Genomic DNA, 24920 nt, shown 5'->3' with positions numbered 1-24920 from the left:
GTTTGGCATTGTTAGGAGAACTTTTCGGCTCAAAAGGAAAACTCAGGACTGGCGCATTTTATGCTCTTACAGGCAGTTATTAAAAATGTCCTCTTTCCAGAAGCCCCGAAACGTTCTTCAATTAAATGCCCTCCAAACCGGACATGGAACTTGCGGGCACAATTACAGAAATTATATACATTTATTTAAAACAAATTCGTTCGGCTGCACCAGTTTGCTCGGTTTATATATCCTATGTATGAATGTACGTTTGTATTTCAAATTTAATTTGCACTCAACAAATAAATCGACCGACTCTCCTTCAGCCAACCCTCATCTCATCTTGGCCATTGTTCCCGACAATAGACGTCTGCGTATGGCTTTTCACTTTAATTGTGTGAAATTATTTTGAAAAAGTGTTTCGCATTTCATTTTGTCCTCACCGCCGTTTTTGTTTTTTTAATGCTTTTTTGCTTCCAGTTTTTGTTAACGATTCGTTTAGCACAAGGCCATATTTATTTGAACGGCAGCCTTTTAATGTCGATTTTTATTGTGCGTTATATAGACACAAATTGCCTACCCAAATGAGACAGAGAAAAACAATTTATGGATACATATACGTTTTTCATAGATATATGCCCGGTATATCAACATGAAGATTGATCGAAAATCTCATCAAGTACAATTCAAATTTGGCCAGTGCTCTAAAAGGCAATTGAAGCTTTAATTATGCCCCAACGCCGAATGGCGAATAGGTGAACGTTAATTAATTTTGCCGCCCTGATCCAATCATCTTGTTATTCTCCCGCCCAAGGCAGTGTTTTATACACGTTGGCCATCCTTGTGGACCATTAGGCCTATTTTCGGTGGCCGAATTTGAGTCAAAAGTGATTGTAATGAGTTTTTGATATTCCCTCGTTGGCGTAAATTCCCCTTCTTTCTCTTCTTGTCAATTTGAAAAAAGCCTCCGCTCCTTCCAGCGTCGGAATGTCCAACATTCTGTCGAAATGTCAGGCTCGGCCACAGTTGGCTGTCAAATGGCAACAAGAATATACAGTTCTGCCAGTTGCTGTCGATGTAATCAAAATGTGGCCGAGAAATCAAAGTCATCTCGGATAAATACTGAATTAAGTATCAGCTGAATATCCTGCCGATGGGGTGGCAAATTAAAGGGCCGTTCAAGCCCATTGGCTTGAGAGCTCCACACCAAATGGTTTCTTACGCGAGACAATCGAGTATTTTAGAAAACACGGCGCTTTGGGGTTTTGTTTTTGCTCAGGACTCGTGGCACCGAAAACAAAAACCAAAGTGCGGCAAAGGCGCCAAAGCGAAAGGCACACACACACACACACACACATAGACTTGTGCACATCTAGCAGCACGCACACAAAAACACACTCAAGGTCCTTAATGCCGCGTGGTTTTCCTCTTCTTCACTTTCACTAGGGCCCTGCTGCTTCTTTTTTTAATTTCTTTAAGAGCTAAACAGAAATGGCGAAATAAGCATAATTTCAAGCGCCATAAAAACAAAGGCAGGAAAAAAATAAATTCACACAATTTGAAAAACGCAAACACTCAACACGCCAGCCAGGCCAGACTTCAGCTGCTCAGCTCCATATCTCCATAGCTCCAGCTCCATCGGCTGCTCCTTTTGTAACCTACACGCAAAGAAACAAAGTTACAAAAATGCTCTCCAATTTGGTGTACAATTTAACAGGTATGTTTGCCAGCTACTCTTAGTTGAATCTCGCACATTTTCTATGTAGCTTCATATATATTTCATATATTTCCTCTTTAATATCTAAAATTTGAATGAAGATATACTTTTTTCTGAGTGCAGACAGTGCTCCTGCAGCTGCTTAATGGCTTTCGCCCTCTGAGTGTAGGTGTAGGTGTAAGCGTGATGGTGTGTGCTTGTGTGTGGTTGATGGCCAACATTCTTGGTTTCCCTCCAAGTTTTGGATGAGAATGAATTAAAAAATGTTTACGACTCGACCGCTTGATTTTCAGCACATTGGTGAAATGGCTGGTCAAGAGAAAAGCGGAAAAATTCTGAAAACTGGATAACTGGAAAACTGAAACACAACAACAACGCAGCCAGTGCCATAACCAAAAGAATGCGCAAGGGCACACCTCTCCATTAAAGCCCAATCTGCTGCGAGGATACCAAACCGACCGAACGAAACCCAAACCATTGCAAGTGTGTAAGTGTTTGTGGTGACGGTTTTTGGGGCTACGCTCAAATTTCCCCATCAACTGGACAGCTGGGGTTCGGTAGCGGAAATTAATTGAATTGGCTACGGTTCGCTCTCAATTAGAAGTGTCTAAAAATATTTGAAGCCACTAAAAGACAACTCAAACAACCCACATGAAGTGGAATAAATTCGAGATAAATGTGGCAATTTTAATTATTATTTTTGAAGAATCTTAAGTGCGGCCCGAAAACCTCTCAATTGAATCAACTGCTCTTCAGTTTCGATCCAAATACTCAACAGTTTTTATTGTTTCGTGCTCATCGCTCAGCTTGCGACTTTCTTTTTACTTTCTAGCCGCCGTAAAGTTTTAATTATTTCATGGCACACTTGAGGGCAGCGGCCGAATGGCCAGCATGTGCGGTAAATGAGGCTAGAATTTCCAGCTAGGAAAACAATTCAATAATTGGCAATCAGAGGGGGAGATAAATGGGATAAGCCTGAAAATTAATATTGAGTAACTTCGATGGCTGCCACACGAACTCGATAAACAAGCTAATTAGTTTCTGCTCTTTGCCAATGAGATTGTAATTAGCGGTCTGCGCTACTGCGACTCTATGGGGTCCAAGTGAGTAAATGGATGCAGTGCTGCTGGCAGAACTCTGAGGCAAGGATGCTTAACAAAAGTACCCGCAACCAATAAACGGTCACATAGACCCACCATGCGTCCTATTGGAAGCCGCCCACTTTGCCCACAGAATGGTGAATCGTGTTGCAAGTGCAACTTAATTGAGCGAATTGGGCTGTTGGGGAATCGGGATAATCGGCTGGCTTAAAGGGGTGGCGCCTCCAAGACCGCCAAACAAAACGATACAAAATGCACCTCTATAAATTGCGAGGCCCACATGCCGCCCCCTGCGGCAGTTGACAAATTATTAGCGAGTTTTACGAGCCATGCGTGCGGCTTTGGCTTAAATTTATGCGGCATGCGGCGTTACAGGTAACTGCTCTTCAGTCTATTAAATCAGTGGCGGAAAAGAACTGAACGAATTATTTATGGCGCGCATTTAGGCAGTGATAAAATATGATAAATGCCAAGATCCTAGTGCCACTGCAGCGTCTCACCGCCATTATCTGCGCCCCTCAGCTACCTGCCACATGCATAATTTAAGACAAATTGACTATAAATCAGGACGCCGAACATTTTCGGTTCGCTTTGCCACCTTAAACGAATAATACGCAAAAAATGTGGCAGCCGGAATATAGAAATCGACATCGGCCCGAAAGCCAGCAGCATCTGGACACAGGTGGCACAACAACAGCCACATTGGGTCGGGAGGATGCGGCATCAGGAGGTGGCAGGATGCGGCATGGCCATTGTGATGCCGCAAAACAAGCGCAGACGGTCAGACAATTCATTCGAAAATGTTTTTATAAACACAATGCTCTAAGCTAAATGCAGGGTTCGTCGGTTTCCGCAAATGAAAATAATTAAATACTTGTGTAATTGAAAACGTAATTGTCTTTTGAGCGGAAAAGACCGGCAATTAATCTAATAGAAGTTCATCCTTAACCGCTTTAATAACATTATATTTTAGAAATGTATTTTCAACCATAAAAAGTCACTTGAACCACATTTAATATAACTCTTAGGTGTCCAGAAAAAATGTTCAACTTTAAAGTATCTTTTTTGTGGGGATACATATATTTATGAGCCCTAAAAACTCAAAAGTGAAGTCCTACTTCGTTGCAGGTTAGCTGAGTGCCATATCGACACTGCAGGGGTAAAACCATTTAGAGCAGGTCCTTTATTGATATAACGAATACATACGAGTATTTATATTGATTTCGCGATGTGCAATTTAGATTTATTTTAAGGCAATTTGATGGCCTATGAAGATTTTATAGTTCTGTGCGCTGCACTCCTTGTTTGCCGTTTTTGCTTGTAATTGCTGTGAAAAAACGTATAAATCTGCCGAAAAATACGTGGAAAAATGATTTTTCAGAGCGAGGCACGTGTGTGTGTCATGTTTTCCCGGAGCCTCCCCCTCGGGAATTCCGCAACACCCGCCGGAGGCCGCAGCAGCTGTCCCCTGCACGCAATTAATCACCTGGCAACTGGCGACCCCGCAGGACGACAAGCGCTGCCCCGAAATTCAATTTCCTAGTCCTCGTACCGATTCACCTGCATTGCACCATGGGAAAAGCCGGCGAAATTCCGCAGCACTCCCCAGATTTATGCTGAACTCCATCTTGATGTAGCAAGCCGATTGAATAGCATTTTACTAGTAATTATTATTCATTAAAATTATTCCTTGACAATGGAAATGAATTTAACTTTAAATAAATAGCCAAATAGATAAATACGTTGAATTCATGTAAATTGAACTGCAGAATTCACTCGATTAAATTGCAGGAATATCAAATATCTTCATTTCCGCTTGATGGATTTTTTCCTTATTTAAAAAAAACTCTAGAGCATACTGGTGCACTCCTGTCAACACGAAATGTTTGCCCCATCAACACATTTATGCCCGATTCCATAGTCCATAGTTGGTTGATGCAGTCGAGCCGAGGGCCACGGAGGTGGGTAGGGGAAGGAAGCTTGACTCGTTTGCCTTTCAGAGTCTGCAAATGTCTAAAGCCGCTAAATATGAGCACAGTTCCTCCAGCTTCTCGGCCACTCGAGCGGGTGAAGCACCTTTTAGACAGCAGCCAGGCACTTAATTTTGCGCACTTTTTAGCAGTTGCCAAGCAGGGCCAAAAGGAGAAGACCTGGCCCAAACCAGCAACCAAACCGGCCAAGAAGCTGGCGCGTCAGTCAAAGTGCAAGTGGCACTTGTTGCCACTCCAAACGTGCGGGCGCAAAACGGAAGCCGCTGCCAGAGGAAACGTTCTTCTACGGAATTTTCCCGCCATACCCAGCAGCCGCCCACTGGGCCACTTTTTATTCTCCAGTTCTTCAGACCCGCCAGTGGAAAACTAACCCTAATTGCATCTACGCTGCATGGCCGACATTCAGTTGTGGCGAACTGGGGCTGGAAAAACAGAGAAGCGAATATATTTTCGGTTTTCCCAGAGGTAAGTTTGGCTCACACACAGATATTGTGAATTGTAAATAACAAACATCTCGTGTGGCACGGCAATTATTTGCACAAAAAAACATTCAAACAGGAAAATCATATGAGCTTTTTGCTGACAAGCCAAGGGGAAAGATGGACGCTCAAGATACTTCCTTATATAGCGTCTGGTTACTCTACAAATTAAAAGTTCTGGCCTCGTTGTGGCTCCCCAAAAACACTGTATGTTCACTCAGCGAAAATTTGTACAAATTTCAGGGAAAAGCTACATTTGACATCCGAATAAAGTACATATTTTTTGGTGCGATTGGCTGAAAATACATTTTGTTTTATAATTTTGTAGCAATAAGTAAATCCAAAAATGTAGCTCAAGACAGTTTCTGCTCTACTGGCATTTCGGTTGTAATTTTTCCGTTCCCTGAAAGCATTTTTCATTCTGTTCAAATGGTTTTAACTAGGAATTCTGATGGCCACAAAACCCATGGCAATTTGGTATCGTCCTTGAGTCCCCGACATATATTTCAGGCATGGGTATTGGACGAAGGCCATGGAGCGGCGAAGAGTTCATAGGCCTGCCTCCACAGAATCAGCATTGTGTGCAAGGATATTCTGCAGCAGAGTGTCCATGTGTTTGTGCAATTTCCCAGGGGAAATTTATGTAAATAAAATAACGAATAAAATTTACAATATTACAATCATGTGCAGTATATTCGAGCCTGCATTCAGAGCCCGGCCTCCCCTTTCCGACTTCCATTCATTCATTCGTTCATTTGATTTCGTTACGATTCACTGGAAATTGTGCATTGCAAGAGCGCCCCTTTTCACTGCTTCATGTATACTAAATGCGAGTGGGTGTATGGGTCCCAATTGGTTTGCTTTCTCGAGGGAAAGCGTGGGAAATCTTACGCCAAGGTCGCCCAAAGGATGGTAGTCAATATCTGTAAGTGGGTGTAGGAATAGTAAAGCCAAGTCAATGTGTACTGGAGTCCCGTCTAGACGGTGACCTTAAGACTGGGTAGCAATAGTTATGCAATCAGTTTGATGGCCCAAAGAACAAACTTTAATTGCTCCGAGGCAGGAAAAGTTTTTTAATCATGATTTTGCGCATTTTACAGATGTGCGTGCGGGTATATTTTTAGACAACACCACCCACATGAGTCGAGGACTAGGAAAATTTCACACCCAACTAGATTTGTAATAAGTAAAAGCATGAGCATCGCTCTTTCCCTCGAACGCCCGTCCAAATGGATTAGAAACAACTTTGTCTGCGCCAGAGAGTATGCAAAATTATTGAAATTGAGCATTCAATTTATTTGCAAATGGCTTGCCATATATATTCATCCAAACGAACAGCTTTTGCCTTGTTTTCCGTTTGCAGGACTCTGCTTTTTACCGCACACAAACACACACATACAAGTGCGCTGGCAGCACGGAAAAGTTTAAGGATAACTGAAATGTACGCACGAAGGCGCCAACATCTATTAAGCTCCGATGGAGAAAATAATACATTATACATATCCAATATATATACACATATATTTGCCCACAACCTAAGGCTCCGTGTGTGTGTGTAAGCGCGCGGGCAATACAATCAATAATTATTTCCATATCATTAGATGCCAGATCGCAAAATGAAATGCAAAAGCAAAGTGTACGAGCCAAACAAAAAGTCGTAGATTCCTCTTTTATATTGGTTATCGAATCACGGCGCAGGGCTAACTGGTCTCCTCTAAAGTTGAAAATTATATTTTTCTTCTTGTCGGTTCCGCCAGCTGTTCATATATTCCGGCCGGAAAAGCTAAAAACAATCACTGGAATTTGTTGGCCAAATTGTTTCTATTAATTTTTCGAAGTAAGCTGAGTGCGTTTTTTCCAAGGATCCACATCGATAGGGGTCCCGACTTTTGTTTATAGCCTTCAGACTAATGCCTCACACATGTGTGGCCGTCGTCAAAGTTGGAAATTTAAATGAACCGACAAAATTAGGTTCGTTTCCAATTAAGCCAAATGCAACCAAAAGCCAAGAAAGAAAGCCCGCAAACAAAGGGAAGAAAATAACTTGATTTTGGAAAGCGACAGTGGAAATACCACTTGTTGAATGTCTAAACATTATTTATTTTTAATTATTTCAATTACATTATTTGGTGTTAATTGTGCAAGACAATTGAGGCAAGACAACTTTAAATGTAAGCAAGTCAGAAACTAATCCAGAGTGCAAGCTAACCATGTGCAGTAAATAGATCAGAAAACGAACATAAAAACGATATCCCTGCAATCTCTAAAAGTACCTCATACAAAGAGACGAGAAAACTCTGGGAAAACCCATAAAAACCAGTGAGGAAAGCACGTGGCAACCGCCAGCGAGAAAAACAATCTTAAAAAAGGTGAATATTTTCAGAGATTGCGTGCGAGTGTGTGTATTTGACTCTCTTGAGGCGACAAAAGTGCGGAAAAGCACATACATTTGCGCACATGTTGATACATTTAAGCTGATTTTGCAGATGATTAAAATTGAATGGCCGAGAGCGAAGCACTCAAGCAAAAGGTATTTACAAACAAAAGACACATGGCGTATACGTAATCTTGCGCACGGTTCGCAACCGATAATTAATAAACGAAACCATTTTCTTCGCGGGGCAGTGCGCTTTGACCCCGATTAATCAAGTTTGACTTATGAGGCAGCTGTAAGGTGCAGCGAGCACTTGGCTTACGGCCAGTCATCCAGTCACATTTAATTGGGCCAGGCCAAGAGAGCCATTTGCCGTTCAGCGAAAGGAAAGCCAAAAAAAGAAAAACAAAAAAACAGGGCACACAAAAAAGGCTGGCAATTGCACTTCGCTCTCCAGCCCGATTAAGGATCATTGGCAGCAGGCAGCAGTCAGCAGGAAACTGGCAACTGGCAACTGGCAACAGGACACGAGTTCCCGCCAGCAAAGGTAGAAGAATAATTGTATGTATAAATAATTGATGGCAATAAACGGAACGGAGAAAAGTGCAGAACGACCGCAAATGAGCGCCATCGAGTGTCGATGTGGCAATTGTTTCGCATTTGCTTTAATGCCCCCACACAAAGAGGGCCCCATTAAGGGGATAATACAGTGCAGATTCGCTAAGAGGTGCCCCTATCAAATGCCCGAATGGCCCTCGGCACCTATCGAGCCTTCACTCCCGGCATAAACAATGCATTGAACCCAGTTTGCTTTAATTGACAACATCGTTTGCAGCTCGTATTCGAAATTATTTATGTATGTGCAGCTTTTGTGCTGTAATTACATTGTAAATTAAACGTTCCGAAAACCAAAGTTTTGTGCAGATGGTGCAAGTACATTTTAATGTCAATGAAGTACAATTGAGGGCACAGCGATGGGCCACACAATGCAATACTTCACATTGGTTGTAGGTTAATGGCCAACAGGATGGACACATATGAGCCTTTCGAAGTGCATGTTTAAATAAGAAAATATATATATCAAAAGCCTATCTTGAGCTCCGTTGGTAATATCTTCTATATATGCCTTTGAAAAACAATTCGAATCAATATACCCTGGTGCGTAGAACCCCACGAGTAAAATCAAGGGGGAGTCGCAAGTTTACAACTCCACTTGACTTGCTTGTAAGAAGCTGTTTGCGACATGCTTGTAAAACTGTTAACACACCAAGGCAATAACAAAGCCGGAACCAGACACACACGCACACACAGATACACACCGGATACACACCCAGCACAAAGACACAGGCACCGCCCACCATTTATGGCGCGTGGGCGTGGTCGTGTCATTAGAGACGCTCAATCTCTGTGGCCTGTTTGCTCACGAGACGCAACACAAACACTTTGATTCAATTTCACTGAGGCGACGGCAACTCTGTGCAACTGCAACTGCAACATCAACTTTGCAACACCCAACCACCACCCACACAAGGCCACCAAAGGCAAAGAGCGCCCACGCCACCCACTGTTCGGAAAATCGGGAAAAGTTTCGGGTGGCACTAATGCAAAATTTAAGAGAGCATAAAATGCCAGCGAACGGCACGCACAAGTTAACAATCATTTAATTTCCATGTTTCAAATAACTATTTCGCCGGCGCAAACTTTCGCCTGCCTGATAAACTGCCATTGCCACCAACTTCTAATTACGAATGCAAAATAATTGGTCTGAACCAATGGCTATGCACTCGGGTTTAAGCCACCGGCAATTCGGTGGTCTGAACAGGTTCTATGCCCAGAATTCTGATCAATGGAGCTTTCTTTTCCAGCAGAATCGGCCAGCGAAATAGTTCAGCGCAATTCTCTAGTTCCATTGTTATGTGGGAACTGTTGCCCGAATTCCAATAGCCCAAACTTTACAATAGCGATTTGCACGAAAATATGGTTACAATTGCGTAAAAGTATGCATGATTAGTTATAAGAGTAATTAGTAACTTACACAAACTACCCAGCAAATTCCAGATTTTTAAAACCGTATTAAATACTTATTGTGCATACTACCCATGTAATTATAGCGAACTTAAAACTTGACAAACTCTTTTGGAATATTTAAGAGGCCCCTTGATTAAAATCAACTTGTAACACGCTCTAGCCTGGCATACCCGCACAAGTACCCATTAGGCGCTATACCGCGCACAAAACACAGCAAAATCGAATCCATCTCCATGTAATTGCATTGAATACTCAGCACTTTATTTGCTCAGCCCCCCGTCCAGTTCATTATGGATACCGATGTGGATTTTCATTGCCTCTGCACTATTTTTATTTGGCTGATGGTCCAATGGGCCAATGGGCCGAGGGCATTCATTTCGGTTGATGTGGCCACAGTGCGGAACATACTTCTACAAGCCAGATAAATACTTATTGCGATAATGAAGCCGAACAGCACGAACAGCACAACGAAAATGTTTAAATAATTGCACCATAAATTGGAGAAATATAAATTTCGCAGCTTTTGTATGAAATGATGATACATTGGAATAGGGAAACGGACATGGCCCGCATATCTCCATCAATTAGGACAAAGCATTCAAATATACACCGCTTCCCGATGATTATTATTATTTTTATTGGAATGGTTATGGGGCCATAAGCAGAACATGCTGCACATTCAATCCGGAATCGGGCGATGGTTCATTGGATTGCCCAACTTTGGCATGGGATATTCGAATTTAGTAACTGATACGCAGGCCCGCAAAAATGGCCACATAACCCGGGTCCAGTTATAGCAACAGGGCCCAAAAGAAAGCCATAACGGGGCAAAAGAGAATCGTTTCTTGGCGAAATTGCCACAATAAATGCTAAAATGTGATTGTGCTTTAATAGTGCCGCCTTTGTCTGTGACTTTCACAGCCACCAGGGACATATCTACACACCATATGCAATATAGAGCACATATGGCGGTGTGTGGTGTGTGGTGCTCCATATGAGCCTGCACTAGACAGCACGTGCCAAACCAAGAAAAAATATCAGAGAACTCGTCGTGGCTAAAAAACTTGTCTGACTCCTTTGAGTTTGCTTGTCACTGACCGAATCGTTGGCGCCTACATATGTATACAAGCCACTGCCAACATTTTGCCGTCTTAAACTTTTATTCGCTTGCGAGTGGGCGGAATGCGTATGCAACTTTAATAGACCATCCGTCCAAAGGAATTCGAGCCAGCATGGAGCATTGCCTGATCCTGGGACAGCTGTCCTTCACCGTTAGCTTTGACACAAGGTTTTGTGCTGGCACATGCAAAGGGAATTCCTAGCTGTGGCTAAAACTGTAAAAGCCGTATTGGCTAGCAGAAATTATTGCAAGAGCTCCGATAAATTATTTACCCAGACTAATTTTCGTAAATATTGAGAAATTGGCTAGAGTGCTGCACTATTTTGGTGCTTGATTTCTGTGATAGAAAACGAAATTACATATTTACTAATAGACTTTCTGCAGAAAGAGGTACACAACTAGAAGCTGTGGCATATATACATCTGTAAATATTTGCTATACATGATTTATTGTTTGCTTTGTTAAATTGTTAAATTGCATTTCATATTCAGAAAGTAGAGCATTCGGTATAGGCTAGATTCTGGCCCGTTCTGGCTTTTCTCAGGGCATCATCCTCTATATGAATGTCGGCTGTCAATAACCATTGTGGTGTTCATACATCGCTCTTGTCTAGCAAATTGGTTCAGTGGATTAGTGGTGCGGGTATACGAGTATATCTGTCGTTCTGAGTGCGAGTGTGTCTGTCATGGTGCTGGGATATTGGGACATGCCTCTGACAGCGCCACAAAATGGCGATCCACTCCCACTCCCACTCCCACTTCCAGTGCCCGAATCCCTGGCTGGATATCATAAGCTCGGCTAAAGGCTCTCCGTTTATTCTTTTAAGTGGCAATGGCAAAAAGGAAATAATTGGGCAAGCCAACACTCCCCAGAAGCCACATCTTTCAAAATCTATCAAAATCTCGCTTGTGTGCACAATGACTCAGGCTGACTTTGGCTTTAAAAGGTCTTGGGGAGTGAAACGAAATCGGGTATTTGGTTCACGCTCCATTCCATTTGCACAATTCACACACAGCCGTGTTAATCCGCACTAATTTGTTGGCCATAATTCACTGGGCCGGCTGAAGGCGAAAGCCAAATCCGTATTCCCTGTCGAATAGCTGAGCCATTTTCAAGTTGCCCATCCTCAGCTCCAGCCGCTCAGTGTTTAGTTTGCCATTTACAGTGTGATGGATATCATGGAAATTATCCTTTTTAATTGACAGCTGTTATGTGGATTTGGCCAGCCTCAGCATAAAACCCTGATTACGCGCTAAATTTATTTTTTGGCCAGTCCCCAGCCAGCCCGTGAAATGTAACCGGACTCGGCAGGACTGCGGGGGTTGCTCATTTTTATGAGCGTAACTTCTTGTTCTTGGATGTGGTTTCCAGCCAGCGCCGAATATCCTTCGGAGCGCATTAGGCTGGCCATTCCTCTTGTTTCACTTCTTCACAGGCGATACTATCGCCGGCATAATGAAGGACCTACACCCCCCTCCTCCCGCCAGTACCCCCCGCATAAATAAGGACCTAGTAGCCATGGAGAAAGCGGAACGAACGACTGGGAATCGGGCAGCTCGGTGGTTCGGCAAGGATACAGGCGAGGCGACGGCGAAGGACAACAATGGAGACAACGCCGGGGATAACTAAGCCGGGCGGCCTTACGTGCGCAGGATTTAATCGATGGACTTAGTTTATTGTTTTCAAATTGAAATTGCAAATTCAAAACGCAACCCGCGACACTTGCCAACCTGCCACCCCCCGCAATAAATTGTGTAGCCTGTCCCCAGCGAGGCGAATGTAGCCAGCCCCCATAAATATTTCGCATTTGCCTCATCGCTGGGTTATTAAATTCTCTAAAACTGAAGTTTGAAATTGAATCCTTTTAATAAAAAGTCCAAGGGGGCGGTAGGGGAAAAAACAACGGAGAACACGATGTAATTCAATTCCAATCCGAAGCCGAATCTTGTGCCTGATTCTGCTTTATGGCATCCCGGCCTTTTCCGGCCCACAAACTCATGCCAACATCGTTGCTTTTGGGCGCCCGTGGCACACCTTTTACTTTTATGGCAAAACAAGAAACTTTGCTGCTTCACCAGAAATATTTTTGGCACAAATTTCGAATGTTGCATAAAAACTTTGGCTATTAAATGAAAATAGAAATTGCCTGCCTGTAAAATCAACTTTTTCCGAGCATTCATTTAGTAACAACATGTTGTTACTGGAAGCTGTGCTCTAAATAACCAAACTATATAGCACCAACTCCGCATAACTTTCCTTGGCAGCGAAGTCTGTGGTTGACTGACCCCTGACGACGGTGTGAACCAACGAAGTACAAACTTACTCTGAAATTTGTCTTGTTTGATCATCAAATTCCAAGCTAAGAACTTATAAGTTTCCCCTAGGGTCCATATCAAGTTTAAATTTAAGTCATCAATAGTATCTTTGTTAACATGTGTCATATAATAGCAGGTCAGAAGGCAAAGCCTCCGGTGTAGGCACATTATCCATGTAAGCTCATAATATTTTACTGAGAATTTAATAAGCTCAATATAATCACTCAAAACGAGCAGTACATTCTTAGTTTCTGACGACATCAATCGGTATTTGGGTGATTACGGCCAGTGTGTGTTGGCCAATACCACCATGATGGGAAATTCGACTAATAAATGTTGTGATTACCATTTGTCTTGTGTCAGTTTCATAGATTTCGAGAAACACAAAATATTTGTCGCTTGACGGCACAAAAGGATATTCCCTTTGCGTGTGTGTGGGTGGGCCTTAACAATTTATGGCCTAGTGATATTTCAATTTGCCACAATATATGTGGCTACATTAATTTTGCTTTGTTTCCGATTGCAACTTTGTATTCAATTATCGCAAACGGCAGACCAAAGCATTTTTCGATGCGAAGAGAAAATTTCCCAGCTCCTAAGGACTTCACTCGCTCTTTGCAGCTGCGCAACTTTCAAGGACTCGACTCTTACGTGGCTTTGAACAAATGAGCTTAACTAATTTCAATGCACATTTATTACCTGCCTCGGGGTAATTACAAATACCAAGGGTGTCGTTGGGTTCCGACCAAGTTGTGTCCTTGAAGTCCGAACCTTCATGGTTCTGGACAGGCTTCTGCCAAAAAAAAAGCCGAAGAAAACTTTTACATTATTCTATCAGTTTTTGCAAGGAAGTGTCCCAGGTACGGAAAAAGGCTATATGTGAGCGCCTCGGGGCAGCATTGACGACGAAAGTTTGCCACAAAAAAGAGCATACTTTTTTGCCGAATCGAACTCTGTTCGCCTCAAGGCTCCGCCTGATGACAGACTTAACAAGCATACGCACTGGTGACCACGACACCTTCCACGCTGGCTACGTGTGCAAAATTTAGAGCTTAGTGCGACATGACCTTAAGTGTCAATTCATTGAAAATTTATAATTCTCCAGTCGACCATGAGCCATGTGAGTGTGTTTAACGTGGAATTGCACGGAGGAAAACGTCAGAAAAATAAAAAAAATCTTCCTATTGAAGTTTGCTTAAGTATGAGCTGTTAATTCTTTTGTTCTATTTCAATATTAGAGTAGTTTCTTTTTTCTGTTCTAAACCTACTGGTAATCAAGGCATGTGAACTCAAGGAGAAAAATGTTGCTTTCACATTGTGATTGTTTTCAAATAATAGATTTGTCTTATGCAGCATTTTGAACCATTTCAGGCAATATTTTATTTTCAATTTAAAATAAAACTGATGCTATATTTTGTGTGAATTTTCATTGGCAATTCATGGCGTATGATTGAAGTGCTTTCTATTCGAATTTATTCACTTGTTTATTTCTGTGGCTTACGCTCAATTATGAATGGCCTTTTAAAAATTCCTTCTAATTTGTTTAGCTCTGAATTGGATTTATTGATACAGCTCGCAAAGATACAGCTGGCAACCAATCAAATGCAAATGGAAATGTTCAACATCTCAAACAGCTCATGATTTTCCCGTAACATTTGTCACATCCTTTGCCGCCTGGGATGAGCGCCAGAAAATTACCCAGTGCAAAAAGAGCCGGGTAAATATTTTATATACCGAATACTTCCACTCAAGCACTGTTCCGTCTTTATCTGCATCTCATATCGGGTTCCACGCCCACGAGTCTTCACCTGAAGCGCCCACAACTATGCATCGCAGGTCGCGATGACAAAGGCGCAGGATTCGCGGGCCGAAGGATGCAGGCGTCCTGGAGCGCTGAGCAAAAAAAATGGGAAAAAATCCAACCTGCACGGGGCAACGTTTTGCGGCATTTGTGCTGTGTCTGCTGGCTTGCCAGTGCAACTTATGCAAATTTATTGGAAAATACTTCGTTATTTTTTATTCCTCAGTTCTTTTCTCGCTTCACTTTGCTGCCGAGAGAGGCGTTTCTCTTTTTGCGGCATAACTTTTGATACCCTTTCCGCAGAAAGTATGTGAGCTTTCTTGGCCGTTGAAAACTTGGATAGAATCCTATAATCCTTATCCCTGCCTGCAGGTTGCTGTAATTTAATTTTCATAATGTACTCTAAATTTATAAAAGATAAGATTAGATAACCATTAGCCAAGGCTCCTGCTGAATGCGTTTCCATTTAGCTTTAATTGAAACATTGGCAGGTGCCAATTATTCAAGGGAATAAAAATGTCACCTTCTGAATCGACGGCCCTTCAATGCACTTATTCTCCCAGCGTTATTCTGCATTTTATTTGTACATATCTGACGTCTTTTGCAGTTCGTCTTCAATTTTATTGTGGGGAACCGAACCGAATTGTGGGCGTCTTACATTTATTTTCCATTTGGAATGCAAGTTATTTCGCCACGCAAGACAAAGGCAGCAGCCATTTCTTACGAAACGGCTTTCCGTCCCCGTGGAAAAGGTGAACTAATGGGCGGAGGGCAGCCAAGTTTTCACTTTGACTTTATGCAACTGCACTTGCAAAAGCATCTGCATCTGCTCTGCATCTGTATCTGCATCTAGATCTGCATACAAATTCGCTTCTAAGCCAACCTAAGGCAATTAATCAAGTTGATCTGGACTTTGCAGAGCATCTAGCTCCTCATTTGCTCCGCTCATTGTTCTGTGCTGTGCCATCATTAATTTGTTGGCCAATTGTTTGCTCTGCTTCTGTTGCTGCGCTACGATTTTCCTCCGATTTTCCCCCTTTTCCTCCGACGCCACCGCAGAATTGTTTACAGCATTTTGCCTTTGTCATTCTGGCCATTTTCCGCACGACCGAGCAAACTATTTGTGCGGCCTTTTTATTTCACTTTCTAATATGAATTGTTCTGCCTTAAGCTGCTTAAGCGGCTGAGATAGAAATGGACTCGACGATCGAGGATTGTTCGAGGTGGATGGATTCGCCGGGTGTTCGGCGTAATTAATTATAGCACAATTCATTTATTTCCCTTTTATATGCGCCTTAAATCTAGGCAACATCTTAGAAATGCTGTCAACAATTTCTCTCGCAGTTGCAACTTTTAGATGGTCGTTAATTAATGTGAAGTGGTGGCGCGCATACAACTTTTGCGAACATCATTTGGTCTAATGTGAAAAAGTTTGAGCCAAAGGCAGTGAAAGTGGCTTTATAACTGCTAAAAGTGTTCGAAATTTGAGTACTAGTAGCATGTTCCTGTGTAGTAGAAACATACATTTCTGAATTAACTATTAGATTAAGTTCTGGTTCCAGCTTTTCTGTAATCTAGTTTCTGTTCATCCAGTTTCACGTGTATTTCTTAATTGTGTGTATGTATATTTTAATTAGGTGCACTCGTAGATCCATTGGCGGGAATTCCTCTCCCAGATAAATCTCGAACCCTTCCAAAAGGACTCTACCCAATTTGCTTTCTCTGCCTACTTATCAAATCCCTCATTGACCTCAAACTTAGTAAATTACCGCATTTTGAGGTGATGCAGGACAACGAAGGATGGAAATTTGGGGCTTGAGCTGTGTGGATTGCCCCTACACCCACCGCCATAGACGAGGACATGGAGACGGTAATTTGCATAAAGTCGGAGCCGGCAGATGGAGTGAATGTTGTAATTTAATTAGCTGCCACTTCCACTTCACTCAGTGGTTGGTATCAGTTGTTGCAGCCTAATTGAAATTGCCTGCACTAATAAAGAAGAGCACAGGTGACTGCATTTTGTTTGCCGTAGATCTTCGATTGAAATTCCTCAAAAAAGATATGCAGTAAGTGAGTTGCCAAGTTCTGACAAACAAAATTGGAAAATAGCTTTTGACTGCGCGCGGCATCAATCAAACGTTTGGCAAGTAAATCAATCGATACGTCCATTGTCTGTGTATGGGAGCATAGAAGCGCTAAATCACGTATACGACGGGTTGTACCATGTTACCATCGCCGTTCAGTTGCGAAACAATTCATCAAAGGGCTGGCCAAGTATTCGCCAATTGCCAGAACTGTCGACTCTCTTTTGGCAATTAGTTCTTCAGCAGCTCGAGCTGGATTCCCAAGCGACGAAGTGCCCATTAAATTATCATAGAAATTCAATTAGAGCCCGCGGTGCGAAGCGAAGCGGAGGTTCCCTTTAAACGATTTCGTTGGGGGAAAACCGGGAAATATATTTTAATGATCCGCTCATAAACATTCGAGGCATCCGGCCAGGTAAGCAATCGATCATAATACAACTTTTTGGTATCGCTGTTAAGCTCTTACCGGGCATAAAACTCACATTATACTAAATATCTAATGACCAGAAGGTATGCAAACCGAAATTTATACGCTTGCGGACGCCTCAAAATTGCTGCAGCGTGCTCCATTAGCGAATAATATGAATGCACCGCCAAGCGCTAAACTTCCATCGCAAGAAGCTCAGCTTTGAGTGCCCAGAAGTATGCTATTAAAATTATACCTTGCTAAAGGGCGAAATTACAAGCAAGCTAACAAGAGCGACGGCCACATAAAAGTTTTCCATATTAATGAGCTTTACCGCACCCAAAAAAATAAACCGCGACGAACACTGAACGCGTTAAAATTGCTGAAGTGGAGGAGAAATGATGGTTTTCCCGGTTGGTCACCATTCCAAGGGGATGTCATTGACTGAGCCGGGTAATGGAGTTGAGTGAGTTTTCATAAGCCATTTAACGGTCTACAAAGCCGCTGTCGGCGCAATTTGCCAGCGAAGAATTGGCCAAGAGACGCGGCAATGTTGATTGGATCTGAATGGGGTCATCAACATATCGGAATGGCATAAAGCTGGCCGCGAGCTACACGAATTTATGGTTCAACTGAAGGTAGCTAGGTAGCTATTAGGTGAATGAACGAAATTGCCAGTTTATGTAGATAATTTACATTTTTAGGAAAAGTATTTGCAAGTTTTTGATCCGTCTAGTAGTAACAACAAATTGTTTGTTAAATTAGCAGTGGCTAAACAAAATGCGTTTTAAATAGAAACTTCTGTTGTTTTAGTCCTTATTCCCAAAAATATAAAAGGTATGACTTGCCCACACATACCTATTTCAACATATCTGTCGCTCTCTTTTGATAAATAAAAAAAATGGTTGGTAAACGTCTGATATCCATTTTACTTAAATAAGTACATTTGCAAATGGGTAAGTTCGGCCCTAAGCTATGGGAATATTAATAATTACACAAATGGAACACTAGACTTTGCTCGTCCAGTTTTTCCTTTATTTACCTACGGTTTTCGGCCAACTCAGGGGAAAATTTGACAAGCAGTAAGAAAATGAATTTTATTTCACAAGCAGCGTCCACATGCAAATTAAGGCCGATGTAGATGTATATGCATCGCCCGATATGTATATTGAATATAAAATGCCGTCAAGGTTGCCCTTGCTCCGATTTCAGAGGATGGAAAAGGCACTATCCTGACCTCATACGTTGGCTGCTATTTAAGCAACGTAACTTAAAATAATCGCACTCATATATAATCCGAGGCATGCAACTTTCAGTTCCCGTGCCAATGCCACACACACACACCCACACAGCCATCCGTAAGGATGTACACACACACACACAGTTGTGGGTGAGAGGGAGGCTGCTCCTCCTTAGCATAAGTAATAAATGTACTACGCCGCATGAGAGAAATCGCTTGGAATGGCAGGAAAATAAATTATCGAACTTCGATTTCACTACTCGTCCTTTTCCCGGCCATTTCCCGCTCTATTTTCAATTTGTATTTTATGATTTTGTACGCTTTTCGGTCTAAGGTTGTAAAATTGATACGTAAAGAGAAAGGCGAAATTTCAGCTGAGCTGATAGTTTAAAGGATATTTAGCTTGAATAACACACATGTCTGGGAATTTAATGTGTGTAACCAGATATTCCATCGCCAGATCTGGGCTATGTTTGCCAGTTGAGGGCCTTTCAGGTTAGGCAAATATTATTATTTTCCCTCGCATTGGATTTCAATTTCTGTGCGGTCCGGCAAGGTCACATCGCCAAGCATTTAGAAGTCTTGTAGTATTTTTCACAAATTGAACAATTGGACCTGGGATCCAGCTCAAGGCTAACAAATTGAGCGATGTCGCCTGCACTCGAGTCGGATTCAATTTGTGCTGCACACTAATGCGAATATGCTCGCTTGTGTGATGCTGGTATCCTTTGTGTGTGTGTGTTTGAGTGTGTGTGTGTGTGTGTGTGTGTTCGGGGTCATGTCAAGCTAACGTTCAACACCGTCTCATTAATCATGCTGGCCACACACTCACACAATCCTACTCGCACACAGACAACATGTGGCCTCTTTCTTTGTGTGTCTGTGGGCTGCAGCTTTTCCCGCTTTCCCGCTTTCCCGCTTTCCCGCTCCACTTTCCACTTTCCATTTTTTTTCTTTTTGATTAAAATTCAACTTTTGACTCCTGCATTGTAATGGCTGACATCATTTGCTTGCCACTGCTGACCACCTGTGTCCGCTTTCCACTCGCAGACAGACACACAAAGTGTTGGCCTGTGGGCGGTGGCACGGACTTTGTGTAACTTCTCAGTTTGGTAATCTTTCAACACAAACATGGATTAGGCACTGCATGGGTGGACTCGCAAATACACTTACTTTGATCCGATTTTGTAAAACTGGATGAATTAACTGTATTGGTATTTTCCCAAATGGAATGCCTAAATAAGTTTTGTTTTGTGATTCGTGCCAAAATTTGTTGCTTCTCTTTGTATTTAGTCACTACAAAATATTCACTTATTTCTTTATACCATTTAAGCGTTTCTGAGTCCAACCACACTGTAAATATATCTGTGGTTGTGTTGTATAATAAATCATAACATTTCATTCAAATAAACCTGATACAGACAGCAAAATCCCATCCATTTCGTTTTCAAACTCGAAGGGTGAGCAGTTGGCTTATTAAATGATTTTTATTTAATCCATGTTGAGTAAACGCACCACCTAAAATCCAATCAATTACTCACACGCTTCGCCTTATAGCTAATGCACCCGTCCTGGTGAGGAGCATCTAAAACAGCCGGTTGGCCCAGCTTTCCATTTGATTTGCTCTATTCTTTTTGTTGTTACGGGGCGCAATTTTAACTTTCCGCCTGCCGTGTGATATTTTCGGGACTTGGCGAATTCATTTATTTAAAAAAAGAAGACCTTTTCGCATAAAGAATTCATTTCGGCTGCCTACTTCTGGGGTCGCGGTGGGTCCGGCATTGTTCAGCTGTCACGTCCGTCATCAGCATCAGCATCAGCTGTCGGGACCCGGACTGGAACTCGAACTCCAGGCCGTCCTCGGATCCGGATGCGGATCCTGACCATGTTTTCAGGCCCTCCTTCTGGACTGGTGGCCTGGTGGCCTGCTGGAGTGGCCTACGTGCTGCGAACACTCCGGGTGTTTGTGTTTATGTGCGGTTCTAATGTTTTGTTAGCCTTCATTACATGCATTCATTTCTGGCCAGGCCGTCGGCTCACTCAAATTGCCATCAGGAACGGACGAGATTGTGTGCCGTTTGCATTTGACAAATGACAAACTCCAGCGGCCTTCGTGCCACTGGACCCCCAAACACGATGCCCACCGCCCAGGCAAAATACTGCTAATGATGTCATTAATTTTGCACAATTTTTAATGCATTTGCAATTGATTTTCGTCTTTTTTGGTATGTCCATGCTACGCTAAAAGCCTCTCCAAATGTTTGTGATAGGAATTGCACAAAAAGGATTCGCTTCTGGGTATTTTAGTTTTCCAAACAGTGTGGGCAAACGAAAGAAATGCATTTGCCAAGCAAATACAAGGCAGCAATGCAAATGCAGCAACAGCAGCTTCCTGACTGCCACTTGCCCCCGGACTAACGACTTTGCCCCTTCTGACACTGCGGCAATGCCAATGGCAATGGCAATGGCAGCCGCAAAATATTTGCGCTAATTGAGATAAAATACAATTTAATGGGTGTGCAAATGTGGAAGCAGAAGTGTGTGGGTAGCTTCCCTGCCTCAAGGGGCACTTTTCTAAAAGTGGAATATTAGTTGAGCTAATTAATCCCGCCTAAAAAGGATAACCACAATGGGGAATCTTTTAGTATCAGGTTACTGGTATATAATATATTAGAAGCTGCACATTTTTGCGGCTATTAGGAAGATATTTAAATTTTGAAACAATTTACCTTTAATAATCAAGCCGCAACAAACACATTATGCTGCAAGTATATCGCTTGCAATGGACACAAATACCATCCTAACAATGCACAGACAACACATTGTTCCTCAGACCCAGATAATTAAGCTGAAATGTCGATGGCTGCATTATAGAGCCAGGAACTTAATATATTTTGCTATCACTTGCCAATTGAGCATCCCGCTCCCGTTGCCCAATCTCTTGGCCACATTAACCAAACCTCATCGCTCAATGTGTCAATTTCGGATGCAGGACACTGGGAATATGAGGGGGAATTCGCAGATGTTGATGTAGCCACTGCAACCAGCTGTGGCAAAACAAAAGGCAACATCAGACACAGTTTGCCAATGACAAGCAAGCCGAAGACAACACAGCACAACTCAACACAACACAACGGAAAATTGACTGCATTTTCCCCACTTTTGTTTGCACAACTTTCAATATGCATTTTCTGAGCTGCTGATGTAAAAATTCAAAAAACAAAAAAAAAAAAGAAAGAAAACGAATCCAGAGCAGAGCAGAGAAAGACAACAATAAACAGAGAGTTGAGCAACAATGAAGCTGTTCGGTTGTCGTGCTTCATATCTCAGCCAAACTGTGGCAAACATAACGAATGCCCCTCGATTCCCGGCTTCACTTAACCGCAATGCTAAAAACTGACAAAACGAATGGCAAAACCAATTGCTGCGAATTGCGGTCAACAGTTTTGATTGTTTTTGCGGCCAAGCCAAGGGTGCTCAGCCTATAACAACCATCCCCTGCTAACTGACGTCTTTCGCTGGCTTCCGATAGATAAACACTGGCAGCGAAATACTCAGATTCGGGCAGCTGGTGCTCGACATTCGACATTCGACACTCGGCATTTGGCATTTGGCAGCCCAGGAGCCAAGTGAAACATTCGGTGGAGACTCACCAGTTTTGCGTTATGCACTTACAATCAATTTGTGGCCATAAATTCAACTGCCACGCCCAGCCAAAAAGAAAAAAAGGAGAAAGGGACCTCCGCCCCCCAGTTTTGACGCATCTTGTGCACGTCTGTGCGAGGGAAATAAAAAAATAAATCCAGGACGAGTCGAACCCAAAAAATAGCAAACATAATGGCGACGCTTTACAACCCTTTGCTGCAACAAATAAAAATTTATGACTCTGCCCGGAGTGAAGCCAAAGTAATGCGTATGCTTATGTGTGTGTAAGAAATGGTGCGAAATAAAATATTGGCTAATAATCGCATGATAATGCCCAAGGATTTGGACGTCAGCCTGCGGCAGAAGTTCTCACTCGTGGGACACGCTGCGTATACGCAATCCATTCTCCCCCTTTTTCGGACAGTTAATAATGCTTTGGTTTATTGCAAGTGTGTGGCAGCAGGGCGGCATTAATAATGACAACTCGTTTATGGCCGCATCAAAATGGAGCCCAAAGCCCAGCACTCAAAGTCGCCCTTCGCGCTTTATCCTAATTGCACTGGAGTCCCTGAAGCCTGCGAAAAGCTCGCATGTGTGCATGTGTGCATGTGTGCGTGCGTGTTTGTTGGTATAGGTGTCGGCGAGTCTGTGTGAGTGTTTGCTTGGGCCGGCGGCAAAAGTCTGATAAGCTGGTAGTTCGCAAGAGAGGGGGAAGGGAAGCGGGTGTAAGGAAAACATTGCAGGAGTTGCATTTAAGTGCAGTTCTCACATCCTGCATGTCCTTGGCTTCAAAGGGGGATGTTCGAGTAAGTGCCTATGGTAACTGCAGCCAGTAAGTGGAGTGCCCGTAAAAACTTATCCCAGGCCTTATTAGCTACCAGATAGGGCATGCCCCTCTGAGTAATCATTACTTGAGCGAGCCCGAAGCTTCTGCTCCTTGAACTATTTTCTTTATGCGTCTATTAATTACCTATTTTCAACATCACAAGCCAGTGCCATAAAGTTTCTGGGAATTGTGCTTGCTGCATTTAAAGCGCTTTAAATTGAGTTGTTTATAATTAAATAGGACTTGTATAATCTACTTTCAGAGCCATTTGCGAAGTACTTCCACTCTAGATTCATTCCAGTTCTGACAGGGTAACTTGGCTTCGTTGTGCTGCAATTGTTGTGACACCCTGATTGCCGTTGTTGCATCATCATTGTTGCACCGGCGGCGCTTCGGAGGTGCAACTTTCGCCCAACTAACAACTTTTAACGCTTTTAGCTGTTGATAGTAGTCAGGAAAGTTTTGGGCCAACTGTTATCGCCGCGTGGCCGCCCAGAGCACGTGCAAAGGCCCTAATTATGACACAAGAACCAGTTCCCACTTCGCCAACGCCAACTCCAGCTCCAGCTCCAGCTCCAACTGCAACTCCAGCGTCAACTACAACTATCTATTTGCAGGAAGTGCCCGCCCGCAAACAATTTAGCCCGCAACTTTTCCTTTTGTGTTTTTTGTTTTGTGTTTTTTGGTTTTTGTCAGAAATCGTTTGTTTACGCTTCACTTGCTTCACTTGCCAGCTTCCTCCTCGCCTTCCATGCGTGTTTTCCTTTTCCACCCTTCACTTTTCCTCCGGCTATGCATTTTTCATGGCATTTGTCTGGAGCATTTTCATTCCTGCACGGTCGCTGTTGCTGTTTGGGCACTTTAAAGTCGCTGGGGAAAGGAAAATCGGAGAAGAAAGGACGGCATAGCGAGCACATTTCAAAAACATAAACGCACAAAATGTGTCAACCGCAATATGCTCGCTGTGTAAACAGGGCCGAGACGGCCACATGCGGAAATCACTAAAGGCACTTCCTGCACCAGCAACAAATGCCATAAAAATCATGAAAGCACCTCCCTACATAGCACCTCCACCACTCCCCCAAAACGCTACTACTCACCTACAGCATGCACTCATAGATAAGCCGGCACGATAAACGAGCGTTAGACTGGAACCGAGGTCAATGGGTCGTTCCCGTCGGTCCCGCCGGTCCCGTCGGTGCCGTACGTCGATGTCCTGCGAGCCAGGGATGATCTCGTGATACTGGTGACACCGAACTATATGATTTAAATGATATCATGGGATAGCTTCAGTAAGCAGGTATGTGGAATTTAAATATAATAAAGAAATTAAATTCAGTTTACGAGTGGCAGTATAGCATGACTACAATGCCCCTTAAACTATCAGCTCAAAAACATATATTTCGTGCCCGGTTCTTCCCAGCGACTAGGTCCTTGTGCACCTCTGTGTGCGCTCCTTTTTCCCTCACAAATGTCACCCATAGTTGTCATAATACGAGCACAAACATATGAGAAGGCATCAAATGCCGCAACACTTTGGATCAGAGCCGGGCATTCCGCATGCCGCAAACAAACCCGACATAAACACACACACACATAAGCATGCGAGGCCAGGACTCAAGATTCCCCATTTCAATGCGCACATGTGTGTGTCACTTCAATGGGAGCACGCACACATACGCGCACATCCACGAACGGCATAGCATCTTCTCTCATTCCGGGCTCAGCCATGCAAAATATGCCAGCATTATAAAACTTTAATCTACTCTAAAGAACTTGTTTATGCCTGATTCGGATATCGACAGCCATGGAAAA

Source organism: Drosophila erecta, unplaced genomic scaffold (genome assembly GCF_003286155.1).
Source record: "Drosophila erecta strain 14021-0224.00,06,07 unplaced genomic scaffold, DereRS2 tig00000092-arrow-pilon, whole genome shotgun sequence".
Taxonomy (NCBI): Eukaryota; Metazoa; Arthropoda; class Insecta; order Diptera; family Drosophilidae; genus Drosophila; species Drosophila erecta.
The sequence above is the reverse complement of the archived record's forward strand: the minus strand, read 5'-3'. Positions refer to the sequence as shown.